General features: G+C 47.9%; 1 protein-coding gene across 8 annotated transcripts in view; it reads right to left on the bottom strand.

The window, feature by feature from the left end:
• The window catches only part of CHST15 (carbohydrate sulfotransferase 15), a 98,563-nt gene that overhangs the window by 65,062 nt on the left and 7,951 nt on the right, over positions 1-25,550 (bottom strand). Inside the window, exon 1 of one of the 8 annotated variants that reach the window (XM_024751544.1) lies at positions 7,385-8,017. The exons of 6 other annotated variants lie outside the window; for them this stretch is intronic. The gene's annotated coding sequence lies outside the window, so the exon portion shown is untranslated. Of the gene's footprint in view, positions 1-6,056; positions 6,980-7,384; positions 8,018-25,550 lie in introns of those variants that run through there. One more of the 8 variants, XM_024751548.1, reaches the window with a different exon arrangement.

The raw sequence follows: 25,550 nt of genomic DNA, 5'->3' as shown, positions 1-25,550 counted from the left end.
CTGGGGGGGGGGGGAAAGTCACACATTTTCAGACTAGTGTGTCCTTTTGGCTCTTGTGTAACTAGACCACAAAGATGAGAGGTAGATTCTAGCTGCCTTCCAACAATTCTTCCTTAACAAATGGGAAAATGAATGAAAAGGAGAAGTGGCTCCAAGTATAATGCAGAGACTAAGTATCAGGGCCAAAAGGACCAAGGGGCTCTGCCCCCCGCCACTTGGGTGCCCAGAACCCTCTCACCTGCTTTGATGTGACGTCAGGAAGAGTGAAAAGGCTGCCAAACATCAGAAGATGACCAATCCAAATGTCCTTCAGGACGGGCGGAGGAGACAGGTCTTGCCCAGACACGGAGCTCACTGTTCACAACCAACTGCGAATAATGATTTCGCAGCTGTACAAGGGACCTACAATGAATACATTAGAGGCGGCACAATTGAATGGGGAGCAGCTACACACTCCCCGCCAGATGGCCTTGCTGATCTGAATAGTTTTAAACATTGTTTTATTTCCAAAGATAAGCAAATTAAGAATCTGGTTAACCCTTGAACAAGAAGAGCCATCTGAAAACACTTCTTTAGAATCTATGTCTTTTGGATGGAAAAAGTGAGCCATCTGACTGAACTGCAGTGTCCCCTGGAGGGTTTTAGAACAAGGTGAGGGTAAAATGGGATTTCTCCATAACATCCACTGTCTACCCACAGACAGGTCTAGCTCTTACGAGGTGTGGCAAGAGGCAAGGACAGCAACTCCAGCACCGACACCAGCTTGGGTGTGTAGACCCCAGGGTTGTGGGGAGGTGTGTGCCAGCCGCCCAGGGCTGTGCAGAGGTACTCCAGGAAGCTACAAGACAGTCTGAAGCTTCCACCTTTAAAATATTTAAGCATTTGAAACATTGTTTTTAAATTGTTATGCTCAGATACAGAACTAAGTGATACAAAATCTGTACAATGTTGCAGCTTGCTTAGGTGTATGCAAGCTGCTTGCCGGCAGCCTAGGGCACTCCAGGGAGAATTTATTATCTTCTGCCTTCAGGGTCTCCTGGAGGTGAGTTTGAGAAGCACTGATATAGGGCCGGGGCGGGGGTGGGGGTGGGGGAGAACTAACAAGAACTGAACACTTGTTCCACGGCAGGCACTATGCTGCCTCTCATCTACCCCGACTTTGAGGCGATGCTAAAAGTAGATGCAATTGCTCCATTTTGCAGGTGAGAAAACTGAGGCTCTGGGCAGCAAAGTGGCTTGTCCTAAATCACACAGCAAGTAAGTGGCAGATCTGGATTTAAACACAAGCTGAGGGACTTCCCTGGTGGCACAGTGGTTAAGAATCTGCCAGCCAGTGCAGGGGACACGGGTTCGAGCCCTGGTCCGGGAAGATCCCACATGCCGCGGAGCAACTAAGCCTGTGCGCCACAACTACTGAGCCTGCACTCTAGAGCCCGTGCTCTGCAACAAGAGAAGCTACCACAATGAGAAGCCCGCGCACTGCAAGGAAGAGTAGCCCCCCTTGCCGCAACTAGAGAAAGCCCATGCGCAGCAACAAAGACCCAACACAGCCAAAAATAAATTTAGAAAAAAAACACAAGCTGAAGCCCAAACTGCCCCTCCCCGCAGGGAGGGTGGGACCCACATGCACGTTACAGTTTCCAATCACCTTGCTTCCAACTTTACTTACATAGTGTATTACTTTTATAACCACGAAGATGAGAAAGATGAAACAATGATAATAAATACTGACAAACAGGAATGGCAAATAGAAAATGGGCTGGTCGGTGCTTTGTGACCACCTAGAGGGGTGGGATAGGGACGGTGGGAGGGAGACGCAAGAGGAAGGGGATATGGGGATATATGTATATGTATAGCTGATTCAGTTTGTTATACAGCAGAAATGAACACAACAATGTAAAGCAATTATAGTCCAATAAAGATGTTAAAAAAAAAAGAAAGCTAAAGAAAAGAAAATGGGCTGGGCCAAGCTCCCCAGGACACAAGTTCCCATCTCTGAACCTCAGTTTCCTCGTCTGTTGAAAATGGGCGCACTCTTGCCTCTCTCTGCAGATCAGGTGGCACAAGGGATGGCAATGAGGCTGCAGGGCTATACGAGGCAAGGTGTCATGGCACGGAAGGGGTCTATGCAAACTGCCAAATGGGAAGTTACATCCAAGCCCCACTTTATCTCCTCACTTCTCAAGTTATCTCTGCATTAATATCCCCCCCGCCACCGGATATACTATAATGCTTGACTGTTGTAAAAAAAACTCCAGTTCCCATTGAACTAAGAATGACATGCCTGGGAGTGAGTCCAGGAGGGACGTCTCCCTTGCCCTCTCTGACACAGCCATGGAAATCCTGGAGCCGACCACAGAATTCCCCAGAGTGGGCATCCATGTTTATAAACATGCACATTCCAAAAGAGTACCAAGGGACAACACGCAAAAAGGACCCTAGATGACAATTTCTCATGACTGTTTGTTGAGGCCAAATGAGCCTCTAAATCTTTTGACGCAGGATCCTGCTTCACACGGCTACACAGGGTGGGAATGGGCACGTTGCCACCATGGAAAGAGAAGCGTGGTGGTGGGGACCAAAGATGAAAGTCCATACCCCAGAAGTACGTGAACACGCACACACACACACACCCCTGCCCATCTGGTTGCTGTGTGCCCTTGTGCAGACCACGTTATACTTCTGTGCCTCCGTTTGCTCATCTGTCAAATGGAGACAATGTGGTGCTACCTACCACCAGGGAGCTGTGCGGATCAAACGGGATGGCCCATGCAAAATGCCTCTACAGTGCTGCCAACACCAACCCCCAACCCTAAACTCCATAAACAGCAACCAACCGCCACCACCTCCCCCATTTCTCTTCCTTCTGTCCCTCCAATCTCTGCAGACAGGATCTCAGCCCCGCAGTACGGACTCTCACCCGGGGTACAAAGACCCAGCCAAGCCTGGATGCAAAATAGGAAGAAGGAAAGTTGCAAAGGCTGTGTGTCAGCAACGTCTGATCGAGACTGACTGAAACAGGCCCTGTCCTGCAGTGACACGGCGACAAACACGCTGGTCCCACCAGGACACCGGGAGCCAAGAACTAGATTTTGGATGCAAGGAAAGACCCAGAGAAAAAAATAATTTAAAAAATGGTTGTTTTAGCCAATATTTTATAACTGTAAATGGAACATAACCTTTTAAAAAAAGTAAATGGCAACCAAAATATATGCAGTCGTACCAGTTAAAATAATTGCAAAATAAAACTCCTTAGTGTTCAATAAATAAATCATTTAAAATGGTAGTTTCAAACTCTCCTTCTAATAACTTCCTTGACACTTTTAGAAAAGAGACCCAGTTTCTAATAACCCCACTCAAATCTGAAATCCAGATTCCCAACCTCTGTAAAATAAATAGATCAAGTAAGTATTTATTTACAGACATATCACCCAAGACGCTAAACACAGATCAGTCTGTCGAAAAGGAGTTCTTTTCTCTTCTCCATTAAGTAGAGGCGCTCAAAGTGTTTGGTGGGGTGTGATTTCTTTCAAAAAGCATCTCTCCAAGTTCTGATACTTGAAGCTGGAGAGGTGGACATTCAATAAACATTATAACAAAGGCATGCTCTCCAAGAAGAACCATGTTTCCCCGGAGTCCGCTAAGATGTTGCTTCAACAGAGCCCTCCACAGCTGCCCTGCTGATGGAGAGGACTAGCCTCCTTCTGCAACGAGGTAAAGCAGAGTGGGGACAGGAGAGCAAGCAATACTCGGTATGAAAGCAGACAGCTGGGCTGCACGAGCTGCCCTGCGAACTCAGTGCTACGTAAACAAGTAACCTCTTGGAATTAACCCCGGAAGAGTGGAATCTTTTCCATAAAGATCTGGAAAGCGTTCAGGCCTCATTCCAAAGGTTGGAACTTGTTTGCAGAGAGCAGACTTCTTCCTGGGCTAAAAAAGTCTCAAATTTTTAAAAACGGCCAAAAAAAATCCCCGTAGCTGACTTTCTGTCAAGAACTGCTCTGGTTGGTTCAGATAAATATTTGGCCAAAGCACATAGATGTTCAGACCTAGAGTCAGCTCAGAGTCGATAAGAACTTCTCCCGACACAATCCGAGTGCCCACGTGACGACATGCCCATCCTTCCCAGGCCCAGCAGAGGCCATGGAGCCGCCAAACGAGCACTGGACGTGGTGTCCACGGGGACACATGGCGAGCAGAGCAGAAACACGCCTGACTCGATGGCTCTTACACCGCAAGGTCCTGAAACTAGGTGCCCGACTAGGTGACCTTGGGCCGGCCGCCTCACCTGCAGGCCACCTAAACTCCGAGCCCCAGTCAGCTGCCTCGCTGTGAATGGGGACATTCACCACCCGAGGAAAGAAGTGGGACTGGGCCCCGCACGGGTGCTCCCTCTGCTCCTCTGGTATTGTTATCCCACTGCCTCTGTTTCTGTCTGTCTCCATCTGCATCCCCCAGCCTCCCTGGATGGCCACCATCACCACCAACACTGGTCTGCTTGACCTATGAACTCCCGCTCCCCGTTCCGATGTCAGTCAAGCTCCCCCCTCCCCAGCCCCCAGACCAAGTCAGCCCCTGCCCTCAACTGCCAAACCCCTTCTACTTCTCATCTTCATGTGTGCTTACTAGGCTGATATCTGCCTTGACCACTGGGCTATAAGCTCCATGAAGGCAAGAGTGTCTCTTCTGTTGACTTTAATAAATATTTCCTAAAAAAGGAAATTAGAAAGGCAGGCAGGAAGCAGGTAACACTGACACAAATATAGCACAGTCATAAACAGAGAATTCCCAATGATGGGAAGGGGGGGGTCATGTTTAAAATAGGACTTTAAATTCTGTAGGTTTTTGAAGTCTGCCTCTCTAGAATTAGTCCCTATGGCACTGAAAACCCATTTCCTGGTATCTCTCGGACCTGCAGCTGGCACTAGTTTCCATGGTGGGACTGTTTGGTGGGCTGGCCCCGGGCTCTGACACCCACAGAGCTGCCTCCACCCGCCCCTGGTTCTGCTAGAGCAGAAGCAAGGGCCTCCAAGGGCCCGGGACTGGATCTCACTCCCCCAAACCACAAGTGTACCTCCCTGCCTTTCTAAATTAGCTTTCATTCACAAGAAAACATCAAAATGATATGTCTTAGCAAATTACATGATTCTTATCTGTGGCAGGATGTTTTGTGTTTTTTCCGTTTTTTTTTTTCCCATTTTGTTTTGTTTTTACTCATTTTCAGTTCTTACAACCCCTTTGGGCAAATTTCTGAACGCGCTCAGTCTACCCAGCTTCTCAGCACATGCCACAAAACCCCAGGACTGAGCTCAGAACAAAAGAAAAAAAAAAAAAATTCCCTCCTCCTTTTGGATCATTTTCATTCCTTTCCTGTAAAGGAAATCTGGAAATGTTTCAAAAACATCAAGTATTCAGAATCGACTAAAAATCCAAATTACCCTTCTCCCTTCTTTTTTCCTTCTCTTTTTCTTTCTTTCTTTCTTTTTTTTTTTTTTGTCTCCTCAGGTACTTCGCCCCATCTATATTTAAAAGAGGTAAAAATACCAATTACTATGTAATTAAATGAGTTCTTCATTAACTTGAAGGATTTACTGGTTTTTATGGGTAGTTTTTTCCTTTTTTTTTTTTTTTTTTTTTTTTTTTTTTTTTTTTTTTTTTTTTTTTGTCTCCTCAGGTACTTCGCCCCATCTATATTTAAAAGAGGTAAAAATACCAATTACTATGTAATTAAATGAGTTCTTCATTAACTTGAAGGATTTACTGGTTTTTATGGGTAGGAGAAACCAGATTTTTAGGTTAAAATAATTATTCATGGCATTACAGAGTTCCAGGGCTGGAAAAGTTTAAGTGTCAACCAGTTCTGTTCCAGCAGGTTAGGATGGGCAGGGGGAAACTGATGCTTCTGGAGCCTCTGTAGTGAACCCTCAATAGGTCTGTCACTGCTTCTGCCTCTTTTTCCAGCCCTCACCCACTCCTCCTCCTATGAAATTGGCTGCAAGAAACAAGTTTACGTTCTCACAAAGCAATTTGGGCTTTTTTTTCCTGAATGTTCTTACCCTGGGATTATTTTCACATTCTGATGACAATACAGTTTATAACATTGCTGGACCGTCTTTGGTTAACTCAGTTCTTCTGAGGTTTTCACACCGTTTTTTGCAGTTGCAAAACCTTGAGCAGAAATGAATGATTATGAACAGACTCCAAAGATGCTTTTCCCTATGAATGGCCAGTAGCATTCACTTTACAATGGAAAGGAGATGGAGGCATTTCAGCTTGGGGAGGAGGGGGCAGCCCTACCTGGACTGCCAATCACCTCCCTCCCAGAGAGGTGGGTCGACACAGTGGCAGCTCCTTCTCAGGGCTGCCTCTCCCGGGTCCCCTTCTGGTCCCCTCACAGCTTTCTGGGACCAGGCAGGGCCTTTTGGTGACAGCAGGATTGTGTGAGCACGTACCAGGGGTTCGACCTCCTCTTGCCCCATTCATCCCCACTCTCACTCAGATCTGAACCAAAAGGTGGCTTGTAGCCAGAGCAGAGGAGCTGTCTGCACATCCCAGAGTAATTGGCTGGGCTTCTCAAAGCATCAGTGGGTATGCAGACCCCACTCCCTAGTGATGTGACAACAGCACCCCACACGTCACATTCTGCACTTATTCCGGGGATACCATCATGTGTCGGGACTCTTGCAAGCAGCATTCTTGAAGTCTCTTTAAAATTCTCTTTGGGGATCTCAAAGAAGAAATTAGGGGGAAAATGTCAAAGGTAGCATGAAGCTCTTAGATATTTATCTTCTTTGGATATTTCTGGCCGGTAATTCACATTCACTGAAACCACTGGCATCTTCACACTTGTCCTGACCCATCTGTTCAGTCATCAGTGCTGGGCCTTGAGGAGGGACGAAAGAAAGGGCAGACTTCCCTCCTGCCCTCTTAAGACCTGCAATCCAGTTAGGCATAGAAGTCACCAGAACAGAACCTCAGAACCAAAGCCAGGCACCCGAGAGATCATCTTTTTAAAAGTCTTCATTTCCCAGGTAAGGAAAGGTCAGTGAACCTGCCCCAAATCAAGCTGACTTTTAACAAACAGGGCATTTGGAGGAGGTTATGTGTTGGGCAATTAAACTTATAACTGGAAGCCTAATCCATCAACTACTTTGGGCAAACAAAGTTAGAAATATAAGGTAATATCGTTTCCCCAAGTAGAGCTGGGTTTTCAAATTTCATAAAAGGTTGTGTCCAAACATGTAAAATGAAAATGACGTATTGAAGCAATTATCCAGCTACTTAACGTCAAAACTCCCAGAACCTTTGCCTCAATTAGTGAAATAACTGAGGCAAAAAAATGAGCATATGGTTAATTCCAGGAAGAGCTGCCTCCAGACCTCACCTTCTCTGGGGGTCACAGGCAGAGCCAAGGGGGTGGTGGAGACTACTCGCCACTCGTGAGCAGTTCCTGGGGAGCAGGCTGGTGGCTTCGAGCACGGGGGGCATCCAGGTGGCTAGGGTCCTCATCCTGGCTCCACGGCCTGACCCCAAGCGCACTCCAGTTCCCCATCTGATAAAACAAGATGATGATGATAATGTCTAGTCTAACAGAATTGTGGGAAGGGCTGCGACGATCCATGGAAAGCGCTGAGCAGGAAGCCTCGTACCCCGTAGGTGCTCACTATTAGTCCTATCACCACCTGCTTTGAGGGTTTGTGTTTAGTGAACATGTCGGTATGTCTTTGGTCTGGTCTGTGTCACGCAGTTGCATGTTTCATGTTGGCCTCTTCTAGAATGCCAGCTTGCTGAAAACAACTGATCCTTCATATTCTAATCTAGAAAAAGAAGATCAAAGCACATACATTTTAATGTCTGCTAAGCCTGCTGAAAAAGAATTGCTTCGCTTTTACTAAAACTTCTGCTTTCATATCACCTGCCTTGATAGCCTTACTCTTAAATACAAAAAAAAAAAAAAAATCAGAAAGAGAAAACAGTTATTCTTTTAAAAAGACCTTATCTTGTGAATAACTGCAAAGCATTCGCAAGAAACATAAATTCCATTTAATAAGAAATATAAATTCAATTCCATTCTAATAAGAAACATAAATTCAAACAATAAAAACAGGGTCGTTTTTATTTTAAATATTAGGTCTGATGGTATTTGGGGCCCCAAGCCCACAACGATGGCAGAGCAAGGAGATAATGCAAGCTAGGAAGAAAGTGTCTGAACAGGTCTGAACACGTCCCTCTCTGGGCTAAGCCGCGGGCAGATGTGAGTAGACACGACCAGTCAGGGTGGGGACTCTGCCTCTCAGTGGTGAGAAGATGTCCCTTGTCCCTGCATCCAATTCATAATCATGCCCCACAGGCCCCTCCCATGGAGGCAGTGAGTTTGAAATTCGGGCTCCCCGGGGCGAAGGTGCAAACTCCCCAAACCAACACCTCACTTGCTTCCCCACATCCCATAGTATACTCCTACGTACATGGAGAACCGGGTTCAACCGAATCCTGCAAGCTTAGCTCTAGCACAAGTCAAGGCCACACAAACCATAAATACAGCCAAGAAATGCAACAGTCTTGTGAAGTTCAAGTTCATCCCTGCAGTCTTCAGACACCATCTGTGGTGCAGAGGGTGTGACCTTGCAGGAGTCACGAGGGCTGGTCCTCGGGAGTCTCTGGCAAGCTGAAGGGTGCCCCACCTCACACTGTGATGGAAGGAGAGACCCAAACAAGCAGGGTGCAGGACCTGCGGCCGGGGGGAGGGGGGAGGCTGAGAGGGCGGGGGAGCCGGGTATTCCCCCAGAGACCAACAGGACCACACCCCTCATGAGTTTACGGCTTCAGGTTGTAGAAATTTGAGTCACTGACTTTGAACACACGTGAGGCAGAGCAGAGGACCAACACACCAAGACCAGCGTCCTGGCACGAGCTCCCACCAAGGGACACCTGAGCACAGAGGCCAGCCTGAGGCCCTCCCCAGCCCACCAGCTCATCCCTGCCTAACCAGACCCCATCCTCCCCGCTGAGGGGCACAGATTTCTCTCTCTCGGTCTTGACTTTGACATTTCCTGTTTCCCTAGGGTCTGATCAACCAGGATTTATGCATTAGGTCACATTAAGTGTGGGCTATAACAATCACGAAGAAGTCACCCCAAGACGGGCGTTCCCTGCATCTAAGCTCCGGCTGTACCCCCGTCAGCCATTGGACTCTGGCCACGTGGCCCCACCTGTTTCTGGGGACCACATGAAGATACTGGTGTCACCCAGGGTGCTGTCAGAGCAAATGGCAGACCACGGTGGAGGGAGGGCTTGGTAGAAAGGAGAGGTCTGTACAGACAGGGAGAGTTCTCTTTTCTCTGCATAAAAGTTATGGTGTCATCCAATAAACAGTTTTTAAAAGAGAAGAAGACCCTGCACTTGGAGTTTTAGACTAAACACAAGGTAGATCCAAAGTTCCTAACAACCTCCACATCCCGCACCCATCCACTGAGGTACACTCCAATCCCCTGACCCCTAAAGATCGTATTTTTTTTCTTTATTTTTTGCGGTACGCGGGCCTCTCACTGCTGTAGGCTCTCCCGTTGCGGAGCACAGGCTCCGGACGCGCAGGCCCAGCGGCCGTGGCTCATGGGCCCAGCCGCTCCGCGGCATGTGGGATCTTTCCGGACCGGGGCACGAACCCACGTCCCCTGCACCGGCAGGCGGACTCTCAACCACTGAGCCACCAGGGAAGCCCCCCCTAAAGACCATATTTGACCCTCAGATGAAGACAGTACGGTCCAAGTTAACCCAGTCAACAAATTTCATTCAACCCCTACTATGTGCTGGGCCCCAGTGCAGAGCCAGGGACTCGGCAGTGAACTGAACAAGGCCATGCCCAGCGGAGCCTGCAGGCCAGTGGTAGAAGCATCCGAAATCCCACGAAGACGACAAATATCAGATGGGCTGAGTGCCAGGGGTGAATACGGGCTGCTGACAGAATAATGTGCTCATCTCCGCATCACCACCCGCCACACTTCCACGGGACTCCCTCCGGGAACTCCCACTGTCCCCCAGAAATGGGGGTGGGGCGAGGAGGGAGGCAGAAATGAAATCTGATTCACTTTCTGGACCACATTTCTGTAGCTTAGAGTTTGGAGGGGCTCTCCATCCCGTTGGAGTAGAGATTTCGGTTAAATTTAATTTAAAAGTCAAGGCAAAATTCTCAACTTGGCTGGTGGCTGGTCATGGCCCATCCATGCGTGACTGCCTTGCAGATGGGCTCATTCATGTGCTAAGACTTTCTTCCTAGTCAGGGGCATCCGAGCAGATGCTCACTTCTAAAGGCACCACCAGAGAGAAGTGGCAGGAAGGATAGAGCCCCAGGACAGCTCTCCCTCTTGCTGGACAAGGCACCCTTGAGGTCAGGTGTGTAATCAACCCGAAACCCCACACCCAGATGAGCGAAACAGTGGGGGGACAGGAGGGGCGTCGCTCATCTTCTCCTGTTCCCTGGCCCTCTGGCTCAAATCCCAGGAGGGAAGGGGAGAATGCCCAGAGCAGTGGTGCCCAAGAAAGAGAACATGAGCCTCACACCCAAGTGTAAAGGTTCCATATGAAGTTCATTTCCATATATTTTATTCAACCCAATACATCCAAAATATTATCATTTCAACATGTATACAGTATAACAGTTATTAATGATGTAGTTTACATTATTTTTTAACATCTTTATTGGAGCATAATTGCTTTACGATGGTGTGTTAGTTTCTGCTGTGTAACAAAGTGAATCAGCTATACATATACCTATATCCCCATATCTCCTCCCTCTTGCGTCTCCCTCCCACCCTCCCTATCCCACCTCTCTAGGTGGACACAAAGCACCGAGCTGATCTCCCTGTGCTATGCGGCTTACATTATTTTTTTTCATGCTAAGCCTTCAAAATGCAGTGTGTACTTTCTTTTTTTATTTATCTATCTATCTGTTTATTTATTTATTTACTTTTGGCTGCGTTGGGTCTTCGTTGCTGCACACGGGCTTTCTCTAGTTGCCGCGAGCAAGGGTTACCCTTCGTCGCGGTGTGCAGGCTTCTCATGGTGGTGGCTTCAGTAGTTGTGGCATGCCGGCTCAGTAGTTGGGGCTTGTGGGCTCTAGAGCACAGGCTCGGTAGTTGTGGCGCACGGGCTTAGTTGTTCCGCGGCATGTGGGAACTTCCTGGACCAGGGCTTGAACCCGTGTCCCCTGCATTGGCAGGTGGATTCTTAACCACTGTGCCACCAGGGAAGTCCTGTACTCCTTATAGCACATCTCAACTTGGATGCTAAATTTTCATTGGAAGTACTTGATCTGTATACAGATTTTATAAAATTTACAGTTGAAAATGGAGAGGTACATGCCCAAGATGCTCCAAACATTCTTAAAAGTTTTCCAATAACTGAACTGCGTATATGTTTTTAAATTTAAATTAACTAAAAGTAAATGCAATTCAAAATTTCGGTTCCTCGGTGGAACCGAAACTAGTCACATTTCAAGTGCCCACTGGCCACGTGTGGCTCATGTTACCAGCCCAGGCAGCACGGATACAGAGTATCTCCACTGTCCCAGAAATTTCTACTGCTCAGGACAGGGAGCTTCTTGAGGGTGAGGTCTGTTTCTTACTTCCTTCATTCCTCTCCTTACCTGGCCTCCCAACAAAAGGCACTGGGAAATCGCTGTTTCCCAAAATTGATGTAAGACTCCTAGGGTACTAGATAAAACACAGCTTCTGCAAGAGGGAGGAGACATGGGGATATATGTATATGTACAGCTGGTTCACTTTGTTATAAAGCAGAAACTAACACACCACTGTAAAGCAATTATACTCCAATAAAGATGTTAAAAAAAAAAACCCAAAACAACACAGCTTCCACCCCTGCCCCAGATCTTCAGAATCTACTGCAGGCAGGGGGAGGTAGGTGGGCAATCACCCCAGGTGACTTTTAAGCCTCAAGCCAATGGCCACAGATTTTCCTTCTTTCCAATACTCCCTTATCCAGCCACGGCCATTGTGTGAGTCGGGAATCTGATGGAGCCAGGGCAGCCCATACACCTTGGAACTCAGCCAGGGCTGGCCCTGCACTCAGGGACAGAGTCTTTTCTCCTTGAGTTTCCTGTGCGTATCAGGGACACCAACATGCCTATGCCCATAGCTCTTGTCAACACACAGGGACGCTCAGGAAATGTCAGCTGCCTCTTCTCACTGCTCTGGAGCCCCAGTCAGCCTGAACATCAGCCTTGGGGGAAGGAAAAGCTCTTTCCCCACCTTGAACGTGGGGTGGGAAAATTTGGCCGGTCAGGCTACACAAAAGGAGGGAGTGTGCAGAACCAGTTGGTTCTGGGACTGGATTGATTTGCAAATAAAATCTTTCTGCGTGGTGGTAGCCCCTTCCCCCGCCCCCTGCTCCAGGAGGGAGGAACCCCAGGCCAGCCACTTTCATCTCAAGGATCAGCCTGGAGGCTCTACTTCAGTACAAGCCGACACCCCGAAGGGCAGTGACTAAATGCTGGATTCTGGGCTCTTCCCAGCCACCAACAAATCCCCATTCCCAAGTTCAGGCACAAAGACTGGCTCCAAGTGAAACGTGACCATGGGGTGCAGAATCCCAGTAGGCATAGACATCTCTCTGGGGCATCATAGGGATTCTCTACTCAGTTCCCAGTTTATCCATTCAATGCAAACCTGAGGAATAGTCAGCAGTTATCCCCCGGGGTTTTTTGGAGCGAGGAGCAGGGGGTAAACAGGAGTCAGTCTCACGGCATGTTTTTTTCCAGGCTCTTATTTCATCTTTCAGGAGACTCACACGCTGCTGGTGGGAATCGTATTTGATACAACAGCCTGGAAAACTAGCCACATCTACTGACGCTGAGCACACTGATTCCCAAAGACCAGCAATTCTACTCCTAGGTATGTGTCCAACAGAAATGATCCCAGTGCTGATCAAAGGCATGCACTAGAATTAGGATGCCTAGAGCCCCCGCTGTAAGGCCAAACTAAAGCCACAAGCAATACCAGGAAAGAATCTCACAAACGTAGTACTGAGTGCAAAAAACTAGACACGAAAGAGAACATTCCACATTGTTCCGTGGGGATCAGGAAGGTGATCTCCCCTGACTGGGCGCTTCTGGGGTGCTGCTGACACACTTGACCAAGGTGCCGGTTGCACAGGTGGGTTCTGTTTATGCAAATACGTCGAGCTGTGAGCATCTGGTAGGTGCTCTCTAATTAGGTCTGTTACACACCATGGGGAGGGGAAAGTTCTTAAAGAAAAGAGCGTTAGAATGGGCCGTGGTAGGTTTCTGCCCCAGAAGAAGCAAAGGGCACGCAGGCAAGTTGACGCGGGCGTGAAAGCACCCACATGCGTGCAATCCAGCTCTCTGGCCTTGCAAAGGGCAACGTCCTCCCATCAGACTGACCCCCTTCTCCTTTCAGAGGCACCAAACCAAAGTCACCTCCGCTCATAGCCACTCAGGGCTGATTTTACGACCCAGCTCACAGTCCAGAGGATAATGACCTCCAGTTCCCAGGTTCGAAGGGTTTCCAGGGTCTTAAAGGGCTCCATCCAGGGTGGACTTGGCAAGGAGGCCGACAAGCCCCGGTCCTTCAGGGCCACGTCACGCGGCCAGCTCAGCTTGGCAGCCACCTGCAGGCCGGGCACACCCCGGCAGGCGTGAGGTCTAAAGAGCAGGCTTAAAAGGGCTGTCTCTCATGTATTCTTTTTGCCACTTTCCATAGAAGACTTTCTGGGGCAGAAGCTGCTAGATCAACAGCAAACCCAAGCTTTCCTGCTGGGCCCCCAGGGAAAGGAACTCGCTCTTCGAGCCTGGGGAGGGTTGGAATCAATCTAGTGCCCAGGAACCAGAAGCCCACCACATTCTCAACTTCTTTTTTTTTTTTAGCTGCACTGCACGGCTGTGGGATCTTAGTTCCCTGACCAGGGATCAAACCCATGCCCCGTGCAGTGGAAGCATGGAGCCCTAACCACTGGACCGCCAGGGAAGTCCCCACATTCTGAACCTTGAAGAGGAAGAACCCCAGGTCCTGGCACCTCCCTGGGATGCGTGTGCCTCAAGCTCACCACGACCACCCCGTCACTCACCCAGCATCACAGACTCTGCCCCTCCAGGAGGCCTTCTAGGACCTTCCCTCCCTCCCCTCTGGGCTCAGAGCTTCCTTGGCGCCCCACTCTCCTCCAAGTTTCCTCCATCATTCCCTGGAACTCTCTGACGTCTCCCTGGTCACGCTGGCTCAATGCACCAACAGGCACGCTCACATATCACCCCTGCCCCCCCTCATCTCCCCCGGCACCCATCACAGTTGAAATTAAATAATCATTTGACTCAGTTTTTGTACCTCGTCCACCCAATAGAACCCAAGCTCCATGAGGGCAGGGACCGGGCATGTCTTAGCCACCACCGGCTCCCAGCAGCCGATGTTTATTTCCTTGTCTGTGTCCATCTGTGGGTTAAGGCTCAGAGTGGGGACACCAAGGCATTCCCAACACTTGGCTGTCCATCCATCTTATTTCTCCCTCTCCTTGACATCTCCTGTAGAAAAGAGTGGTGTGCAGCCGTGGGGCAAGTCCTAGAATCAAATCTCAGCCCAGCCACTGCCAGCTGGTTGACCCTGGGCAAGTTACCAAACCTCTCTGAGCTTTGTCTACCCCTCAGGGCTGGAGGGGAGACTGACTTGGGTTAATCACTGACCACAGTGTCTCAAACATGATAGTATTATTTTCTTGTATCTTTACAGTTTCCTTCCGTTTGAGGCCATTGTCCAAGAAGGCCAACTCGCAGGCCAGAACAGGGATCCAGCACCTGATTCGTTCATTCATTAACAGGTTCCACTCAGTGCAGCTGGCCTAGGCACGGGACACAGTGGGTGGACACCACAGACAAGATCCCAGCCGCTTCGGTGTTTGTCAGGTTTTGCAGAGGGGAGAGGTTGTTTGCACATTCATCTTTTCATGTTTCTCTCTCTCTCTCTCTCTCTCTCTTTTGGTTTATGCAACAAGATTTTTTCCCCAATAGCTTTAAACCCAACATATTATTTAAGTTATCTAAGACTCCTGCACTAGGTAATAAAAATATTATAGGTTTTTTTCCTATTATTTTTCTTTTCAAAATAAAAACAATGATTGCAGATGTCTTCACAGGGAAAATAAATAAAACCAGCTTTCGTCTGCACACCAAGGTATTATAACTTGTCATTTCCTGAGTAAGTTAAGTGCTGGCTGAGTGTAGCCTTGAAAGGGAGGACCTGATTCCGGACACCCAGGTACCACAGACAGTCTTGGGCTCAGCAAGGGCAGCTATGGCCTCCAGAACCACCCGATTCCTGAGCAGCAATCTCTCCCCAGCCAGGAGATGTATAAAAGACGGTTTCTTTCTTTCTTCAAGCATCACAGCCCCATTCAGACCCGTCAGCTTGAGACAACGAAAGGAGAGCACAGCATCCCGGCTCCGTTTGAGCTCACACCCCCAGAGACCTCTGTACAAACTGAGAACAAAAGGCGGGGAATCCAGTGGCAGTCCCCAGTAACTCCCCCGAGACGTGCCTGTGAAGAGCTTTCCTCAGGAATTCTGAGCGGAGCAACCCCCAAGCTCCTCCCCCAATAAAAAATAACTTTAATCCTCATTCAAGATCACCGGTTCCAATTTAAAACCTGCAAGTCCCGGCTCTCCTCTGCTGGAACCTCCCCTCTCTTTGGCAGGCAGCCCTGGATGCTACTTTCCGCTTCTCCACCGGCTTCTAAGTGGAAAGAGGCACCCGCTGAGCCTGTGCAAGTCCCAGCTCAACATGCGGGAGAGAACAAAGACTTAACACAAAGAAGAACTGGGCCTTCCAAGCCCTGCAGCCACTTGCTCCAGAGGAGGGATGCTTCAGGCGCTGGCGTCTGTTTCCTCGCCAAGATGCGCTGTCCGCCCCCTCCCACCCCCGACTTTGCACACTGGCTCTCTCTCCAGGGTTGGGAAAGGTCGAGGGTGACCTACAGTGGTCCTGAGATCCTGGACCTCTCCAGAGGCCTTCCACTCAGCTGGGAGGGCAGAGCCCAAGCAGTGGACACCAGAGATGAAAGCCAAGATAGGATGGAGCTGGCCCTCTAGGGACCAAGGCACAGGGTTACAAACAGAGACACACATTAACCATTGCGAGGTGCTGGATTTTGTCAGCCTTTAATATTCTGCAGTGAAAAATCACTGGCTTTATACACACACATAAACACACGCACACACACAAAATCTAGAAGGGTTTTGTATTCTTCTCCAAGCTGAGCTGTCAGACAGTAGGAATTTTGGTCCTTGTACCTGTCCATTCTGAAGAGTCCAAAAGTGGATTTTTCCAGATTCCTGACGCATGGAACCTGAGAAAGCCACATAAAATCCCACCAGCAGACCGGGACAACCCCTCCATGCACCGATTCAGCTCAGCAAATCTCTCCTAAGCACGTACAGGGGTCAAGAACCCCGCCAGAGCCCACAGAGCACACCTAGGTGACGTGGCCACAGCCCTGTCCTCCTGATGCTTACGATCTACTGTTCACACAAGTTGCTACAGGTCAAGGTGGTCTAGGATGAGCATGATACAAGATGCCCAGGGACAGCTCCAAGGGCTGCAACCCATGCAGTAACACAGGGCCCGGCGCCCACAAGGGCCTCACACTTCGTTTAATGCTCTACTGTCCCCATTTTGAAGTTCTTAATAATTTTTTCATAAGGGGCTTACATTTTCGTGTTGTACTAAGGCCTGCAAATTATAGAGCCAGTTCTGGAGATACCGAAAGAGTAATACAGTCAGGATTAAACGGAGAGAGAAATCACATCCAGAGAGCTTCTCTTATTCCTGGTACATGTAACAGCTAAAGTACAAATGAATACTTGGAAATGGCATTACACCCTCGGTTTACTCCCATCATTGGTTTAAGTAGAGATCTTTCCGGGGTCACCGCAGAATCAGAATCTTCCATACTATACCAAGAGGAAAGTTAGCAAAATCAGTTTCCATGAGCCTGTTTATCATAACTCTGGTCTATAACAGCATCTTTTCTAATGCAGCTTGGCCTGACGATTTTAAAACTACGGGGACCTTTCATTTATCAAGCTAATGTGATTACAAAGCCATCCCAGAGTCTAGCCATCTCAGAGGCACTCAAGTGGAGGCCCCGCCTGTGAAATTTATGACCCGAAGCTTATGCTCTTCCAGTCCCTTTAAATGGGAAAATCTTTACCTTAGTTGAGGGATGAACTCATTCCACAATCTGAAAAAAAAAAAAATTAAGCCCTTCCACAAGTGCTCTGCTCTGTTAGTTTTTACAACTCGTCCGCAGACAACAAGGTTTAAATACCATTTACCAACAAGCTTCACTTTAACCTTCCTTTGCGGAGGATGCAAAATCAATTACGTATCTGCTGATAACGTCCTCGCATCACGTTCTGGTGGCATCTCACAATTAACGCAGTCCATGAGGCTGGCCGTAAGCAGCTTCACACAACACCTTCTGGTTATTACAAGCATCACTCTGACCCAGAGCTGAATGTAGGGGGTTCAGACACAGTACAATGCATGGGGATTTTGCATCTTTACGAAATCAGTTTGTAGATGGTTTCATTAAAATACACCAGAGCATAATTCAATTGGAATTGAGGTTCCCATCAAACCAAATTAGGCAGCAGAAGTCTTCCCAATCTTAAAAGTCCCTACAAGGGACAGGGTAGAAATTTCACTCAGCTCTTTGGAGTGTTTCTTCCTCTACTAATATAACTGTTTTCACCAGTAAAACCAACTGCACTCAAAGATAGAAGAGACATGACATCTTCTCAGCCAAGCCCCTCGTGTTGTAGGTGAGGAAAGAGGCTCAGAGAAGTCAAGTAAGCAGCCCCAGGACACAGAGCAGTCAGTGAGAACTGGGACCAGAGATGCAGTGGCCTGAAAAAATGAGGGCAGGGCTTCCCTGGTGGTGCAGTGGTTGAGAGTCCACCTGCCGATGCAGGGGACACAGGTTCGTGCCCTGGTCCGGGAAGATCCCACATGCCGTGGAGCGGCTGGGCCCGTGAGCCATGGCCGCTGAGCCTGTGCGTCCAGAGCCTGTGCTCTACAACGGGAGAGGCCACAACAGTGAGAGGCCCGCGTACCACAAAAAAAAAAAAATGAGGGCAGCCTTACAAGGTAAGAGCCAGCAACCTCTAAAGTCAGACTGCCTGGGTTCAAGTCTCAATACTATCATTCATAAGCTACCAAAACCTGGGCAGGGTGACCCTCTCTAGACTCAGTTTTCACATCTGTAAAATGGGGGTGTTAATCATGTCTGTTTCAAAGGTTGCTGAGAGTAAATGGAATAATGTAAAGTCTAGGACTAAGTACCCAAATGTGGGTTACTATTATCACAACTCAAGTTTCTCAATTCCCTGTCCTGTGTTCTATTTCACCAAACTGTTCTTTATATTATAGGTTCTTTACCTCTGAGAATCTCCCAGATCTAGGGAAGAAGGCTATCTGTGTGCACACCCCAGGGATGAGGCACCTACAAAGCACCAGGTGGGCACACGGACACATGAAATGCATACATTGTGGGTCTTCTAGAATTTGTTTTGATCTGATCAAAACTAATTTTAATTGATGGACAATTGGAAGGAGTCCAAAAACAATCTAAAAGATAAATGACAACACTGAAGTTCATGAAATTCTAAAATGCTTCCAAAGTGCTGTGGGTCCCTAGGTTTAATCAAATTAGATGGCAGCAGAATAAGGTCTGTAGCTCAGTGATGGTATTGTACCCATGTCAATTTCCTGGTTTTGATAATGTTCTATGGTTATGTAAGATGTTATCATTGGGGGAAGCTGGTTGAAGAGTACATAGGAACTCTGTATTATTTTTGCAACTTCTTGTGAGTCTAAAATTATTTCAAAATAAAAAGCAAAAATAAAATTATGAGGCAGAATCTAGGAGAGCCAAAAGATGAAGGGGACTCTTGGCAAGTCTTCAACATGTCCAAACATCTGGGGGTAGCCATGGGAGGGAGGAAGAACCTCCACGTGAGAGCATACAGGAGGAAGTCAAGTCCTGACGGAGGGATGGGACTCAGTAAAGGCCAGGGGAAGAAAGCAATGCTCACGGCAGGGGCTGCACCAGCACGGGAGTTTGCTATGCCCTGGTACCCCCTCCAAAGGGTCCCCTCTCCCCGAAGTGGGCTGCCTGGAGCTGTCACCAAATTCAAGTGAACAGCCAATGCTCACCTTTGGGATTTCACAGATTATTTCAGCCTTGTTTTTATGAGGGTGGTTTCAGCTGCCCACCCAAGACTTCCCCCCTCAAGCATGTGCTTACATAAAAATAACTGGGCTTCCCTGGTGGCCCAGTGGTTGAGAGTCCACCTGCCGATGCAGGGGACGCAGGTTCGTGCCCCGGTCCGGGAAGATCCCACGTGCCACGGAGCGGCTGGGTCCATGAGCCATGGCCGCTGAGGCTGCGCGTCCGGAGCCTGTGCTCCGCAACGGGAGAGGCCACAGCAGTGAGAGGCCCGCGTACCGCAAAAATAAATAAATAAAATAACTTCTGCTCTCAAACCCTAAGTGAGAGGACAAGGAGGATGGCGGTTTTCTTTGCTTCTCACTAGCCCTTCTTTTTGAAACTGCAGCAGCCATGGGCCAGCCGGCATGGGACAAGGGTTCTTCACCCAGAGATGAGACAGTGAGAAAGCGAAGCTGTAAAGGAAAATTCAGAGGATGTAGAACAGAAAACAACGGGCATCAACCCAAGGGTGCTATAAACCAAGTCCTCTGATCAGCTCTCCCAAGCCCACCTGATCCCATCCCACCAACTGATCCCCTCCTGGGATCTTGGCATCGGCTGTTCCCTCTGCCTGGGATGCTCTTCCCGAGCTGCAGACGGTGGTGCCTTCTTGTCATTCAAGAATCAGCTTAGATGTCACCTTTTTGGAAAGGCCTTCTCCGATCACCCAGTCACTTCCCATCCCATAGCAGTTATTATTGTCTGTTCTCTGATATTCGTGAACTCATCCATGAGAATATACACTCTGTGACTGCAGGGACCCTGTCCGTCTAATTACTGCTGGATTCCCAGCTCCTAGGACAGCATTGGGCACACAGTAGGTCCTCAATCACTGGAGGGTGGCTCTTAAAGGGGGTGCAGGGCTTCCCTGGTGGCGTGCCTGAACCCCAAAAAAAAAAAAAAAAAAAAAAAGCGGGTGCAGAGCCTGAGTCAGAAGAGTTGAAGATGAAGGGTCGGGCTCTCAAATGGTCTTCATTAACGAAGTTGAAGGATCAGGGGCAAGTCATTTCACCCCCCAGGTCTCGGTTTCTCCAGCTGGAAAAGGGGGGTAAGCAGGACAGGAAAACAACCCAAACGACCGGTAAGACCCTTGCTGTTTCCGCACCGTGGGTCGAGGTTTTCAATCAATCAATGTATTCTTGCCTTTCCTCCTTTCATCCATTTGTCCATCCCTCCAATCATTCTTTCCCATGGGCTGGGTCCTGGGAATATAACCTTGAGTGAGACACACCTCCTATCCTAAAGGAACAAATAACCTTCTAGTGGCAGAGAGGGAAAGGAGGTAATTCCTGCACTGACCAGCTAAGGGCCAAGGAGACTCCTGGGTCTCTGGCTGGGCCATTCATGCAGAGGAGGAAACCAGAGCTAAAATCCCACAGATGCTGCAGTGATGGAACAGGTATATTAGTTACATCCAGGGAATCTGATCAAGAAACCCAAAGAGAGTCACAGTTGGGGACAGACTGAGAACAGAAGAGGATCACTCCTGAGATTTCTGCAGATTACCTGTCCCCCATCTTTGCCACGGAAGGACTGGAAATCCTCCTCAGGAGAACAATTACAATCACTGCTACATTCCATCTTATTAACTAAAGAGCTTAACACACGCACCCACGTACGAACATGAGCACATGTGAGCACACGTGAGCACACACACACACAGATGCCCTGGGCCAACCCCTGAAGAACTCATGGAGGACTGGAGTATATGCATATTTCTTTCAAACCACCCCACAGGAGTTCTGATGCGGCACCCTGGATTTAGAGTCAACGAGCCTCCTGCAGTTTCGTTCTCATCACAAGAAAAAAAAATTGCAACTACGTGAGGTGATGGATGTCAGCTAAACCTACTGTGGTGATCATTTTGCAATACAAACATGTATCAAATCATTATGTTGTACACTTTAATACAATGTTATATGTCAATTATATTTCAATGAAACTAGAAAAAAAAAGGAAAAAACAAAAGCTAGTCTGGGGATTCAGCTCAACACCCCGAGACGCACCCCCAGCCCTTGCAACACACCCACCTGGGAAAGCTGTCTGCAGGTCCCGCACATTTCCTTCCTTGCTGTGGCCCAGCCTAACTCTTTCAAAAACAACTTCATAATGTACCCTGGAGTCACAATCACAGCCCCTTGTTTATGGGCTTGGCCAGATCAGATAAAATTTCATTCTCTGAATTGGTTCCTAATTTAATTACTCTCAGGATAAGCGCTGGCCTCCCGTAGCTGCAGGGGAGGGACTCAGAAGGCACTGGCGCCAGGAGCCACGAGCTGCAGTTCTCGTTTGGCAGCTGGTGGAGGATGAGTTGTTCTGGGGCCTTTGCAGATCAAAGGGGATTAGAATAGTGGGCTTGGGCCAGGCGGTCACCGTCTGTCCACCCAACCAGCCTGTGTTTATTGTCCCCAGCCAATCAAGAGGGTGACCTGCGGTTTTACTAAGCGCTCAGGGAAAACGTTCAGGGTAACTGGACTGACTCTGAAAACCCAGATTCAGTCCTGACTCTGTGTGGCCTCTCTGGGCTTCGGTTTCCCCATCTACAAAATGGGGCTGGACTATGTTTCCCTGAAGCCCTTTCCAAGCTCTAAAATCCAGACAGTTCAGGTGGGGATCAGTACCTCATCTGAGAATCAAGCCTTCTCTAGGGCCAGGGAAAAAGCATATAAAAAAGTAAATGAGGGCTTCCCTGGTGGCGCAGTGGTTGGGAGTCCACCTGCTGATGCAGGGGCACGCGGGTTCGTTCCCCGGTCCGGGAGAATCCCACATGCCGCGGAGCGGCTGGGCCCGTGAGCCATGGCCACTGAGCCTGCGCGTCCGGAGCCTGTGCTCTGCAACGGGAGAGGCCACAGCAGTGAGAGGCCCGTGTACCACAAAAAAAAAAAAAAAAAAAAAAAAGTAAATGAATCTTATTATTAAAAGCAAGTAAAAATACCTCATAAATTTTAATTCTAGAAATGGAAACATGTCCACACAAAAACTCATAAATGAATGTTTATAGCAGCACTATTCATAAGGGCCAACAGGTGGAGAACACCCAAATGTCTATCAACAGATGAATGGATAAATAAAATGTGGTCTATTCATACAATGGAATATTATTTGGCCATAAAAAGGAATGAAGTACTCATATAAGCTACCATATGGATGAACCATAAAACATTATGTTAAGTGAAAGAAACCAGACCCACACAAAAAACATATTATATGATTTCATTCACCTGAACTCCAGAATAGAGAAATCAATAGAAATAGAAAATAGATTCCTGGTTGCTTAAGGCTGGAGGGTGGGGGGTGAATGGAGAGATAGAGGGCTAATAGCTAATAGGTACATGGTTTCTTTTTGATACAATGAAGTGTTCTAAAATTACATGTGGTTCTGGTTGCACATGTCTGTGAACATACTAAAAACTACAGAATTGTATACTTTAAATGGGTGAATTTTATGTTATGTGAACTACATCTCGTTAAAGCTGTTTTATAAAAAGGACAGGTTGAATGGGCAAAAAAGTCTGTTGCATGATTTGGGAGATTGGGATTGACATATATACACTAATATGTATACAATAGATAGCTAGTAAGAATCTGCTGTATAAAAAAATAAAATTCAAATTAAAAAAGTCAGATGAGAACTTCGTAAAATAAATATATATATACATAAATACACACACACACACACACACACACACACACACACACGTCTCCCTAAACAATCCTGTACCTTCATAACTGATCCAAAGGTACATAAACCCCCACATACAGAAAAAAAGAAACTCCTGACTTAAAAGTGGGCAGACCTGCATTTTTCTATTGATTTGTTTCAGTTTTAACAGCCAAAAGCAAATTTATTTTCTACCATCTAAATGGCAACTGAGGTTTCATCTACTTTCCAATACATCATTTTTATTCTCTGAGCCAAATTGTGAACAATGCAAAAGATCCATGGATTTTCAGCTGTCGACCCACGGGCAAAAGATTTTTTTTTTTCCTGGAAGCTATTTCCAATAAAGAGGCCACATTTGTTAAGCTCACTCTTCCCTTTTGTACATCTTTCCATATCTAATTTCTCACAGAAACTGCTACGGAGCAGGTAGAAACAGCTTTTCAAAGTTAGGGCAACACAGATATCAGGCTGATCCCACTTTCATTAATCGGAGCCTTCTTTCATCCTCTCATTTACCGCCGCTGATAACTTTCTTAGCCAAGTTCAATATGTCCTAAAAGCAGCTGCTTCCTCTGACTTTCAAAATAGTGCGCTTGGATTATTGGCCTGAAGTGGGGTTGGATGGGGCCTTCCTGGAACTATTATCTTTATAGAGAATTGTGACAGAATAAGGGACGGTCCCATCAGTGAAGGTCAGGCTACAGATGACCAAAGAAAAGGCAATCGTGAGCTTCCCACAGTTCAAGAACACCCAGGTACACAGGAAGATGGTCCTCCCAAAGGACTCACCATTTCTAAGCCCAGACGGTGTTTCTTTCAGACAAGAAATACTGATGCGTCAAAGTAAGAGACAAACAAGGGAAGTTTAGTGCTTAATGCTGGATGGTACACAGGCAGCGTGGGCCTCAACTCAGCTCTCCACGCCCCTCCCCTCAGACCACCACCCTGCTTTACTTCCTCCCCTGGGTGGGGTTCAGCATCCTGGGACCCTAAGCAGAAAGATGCTTGAAACTCCTATAGCCAAAACACCATGCCCTTTGCAAGACACAGAAGGAGTCCTGCTACCTCAAAACTGAGTCCCAGTCCTAAAACAACAGTGTCCAGTGGGAGAGGAGGTGTTGGTCCCACCAGAGAGAAGGGCCCTGGGCTGGCTGGGATGCCAGACAAAGGAGGTCCTGGTAGCAGCCAAACAGAGGCCAGAGCTGGGGTCCCCGGCCCTGCCAAGACCCCCCTGGGTCCCCACTCATTTGTTCTTCACCCTGTGATGACAGGGAGGATTCCAGGCGGGGGATGAGCCTGGATTCAGGGCTGGCTTATGGACTAGGTTGGCCCTCTCCAACAGACCAGACATCCCCCCACTCTGTATTTGTTGAGACTCTGGAGAGAGGCTTTCCATCGAGGGCTGCCAACAGAGTTTGGAGAATAAACCCACCCAACACACACACACACACACACACACACACACACACACACACACACACACACACACACACACACACACAGTGCCAGGAGCAGAGGCCCTGGCCCAGCCCGACTGCAGCCCCCAATCTCTCATTCCAAAGAAGAGGGCGGAGACCAAATAAGTGGTGATATCCTGCCTCCAGCAAATGTCTGACAAATCTGCACTTTTCTTCATGGAAAATTAAAAAGCTAAACTGCCCCAAGAATCTGATGGAGGATGACAGCCTCCAGGGGCCCTCAGAGTTCATCCTTGAACCAGAAACGAGATGGCGGAAAGAACACCAATCCCCGCATTCTTCTCACATCTTCCTACGGCAACAGCAATTCTGAAATCAGGTGTCTGGTTACATGACCCAGAGATGAGCCAGCTGCGGCCAACTCCCACCTGGATGTCTAGGAAACTGAGGACGGAGAAGCCGTCCGGTCCAAAACCTCGCGCTGCCCCGGGGTGGTTGCAACTTAACAGACAGCGTGATCATAAGTGTCTGTCGGGAAACCCAACTACTTGGCCCAATTCCCTGGGGCAACTCCGCTTTCTTGTAATCCTGGAGATCCCTTACGTGCACAAAGCAAATACGGTTGTGTGTGTGTACATTTGGAAGACTTTATATAAACAGGTTCATGAATCAGAGGCAGTAATCCTCTGTAGACCAACAGTCTGATTTTTGGTTTGGAAATTATGGTCCCTATAAATACATGCCGGGACATACTTTATATTTTTAATGCAAATATTTACATTCCAAACAAAGGAGCATGGAACTTAAAGACAAGCTATTTATACTGGCCATAAGAAACATTAACGGCCTCCACATTTCTTTCCTGAGTAAATGGCTCCTGACTTCTATTCCTGAGATACCAACCAAAATTCCATAACGTTTATCCCCAAGACTCTCAAGACACAAAAAACTGTGCTCACTACCTTTTAAGAGCCCAAAACTCTAGTGTCAGGAAATCCAAGGTTATTACATTAGGCTCTTGACTCCTGCAGAAGTTTAGCGACGAGCATTAACTCTCCTGCACCATAGGCTACCGAATTGGGGATACTTTTCTGTCCTCTGGGTGCACACCAGAGGCCCACATGAAATCCATCACAGCCCTTTCTCCAGGACTAGCTGGCTTCTGAGCATTCATTCAACTC

Source organism: Neophocaena asiaeorientalis, unplaced genomic scaffold (genome assembly GCF_003031525.2).
Source record: "Neophocaena asiaeorientalis asiaeorientalis breed wild unplaced genomic scaffold, Neophocaena_asiaeorientalis_V1.1 scaffold108, whole genome shotgun sequence".
In the NCBI taxonomy this organism is placed as follows: Eukaryota; Metazoa; Chordata; class Mammalia; order Artiodactyla; family Phocoenidae; genus Neophocaena; species Neophocaena asiaeorientalis.
The sequence above is the reverse complement of the archived record's forward strand: the minus strand, read 5'-3'. Positions and strand labels throughout refer to the sequence as shown.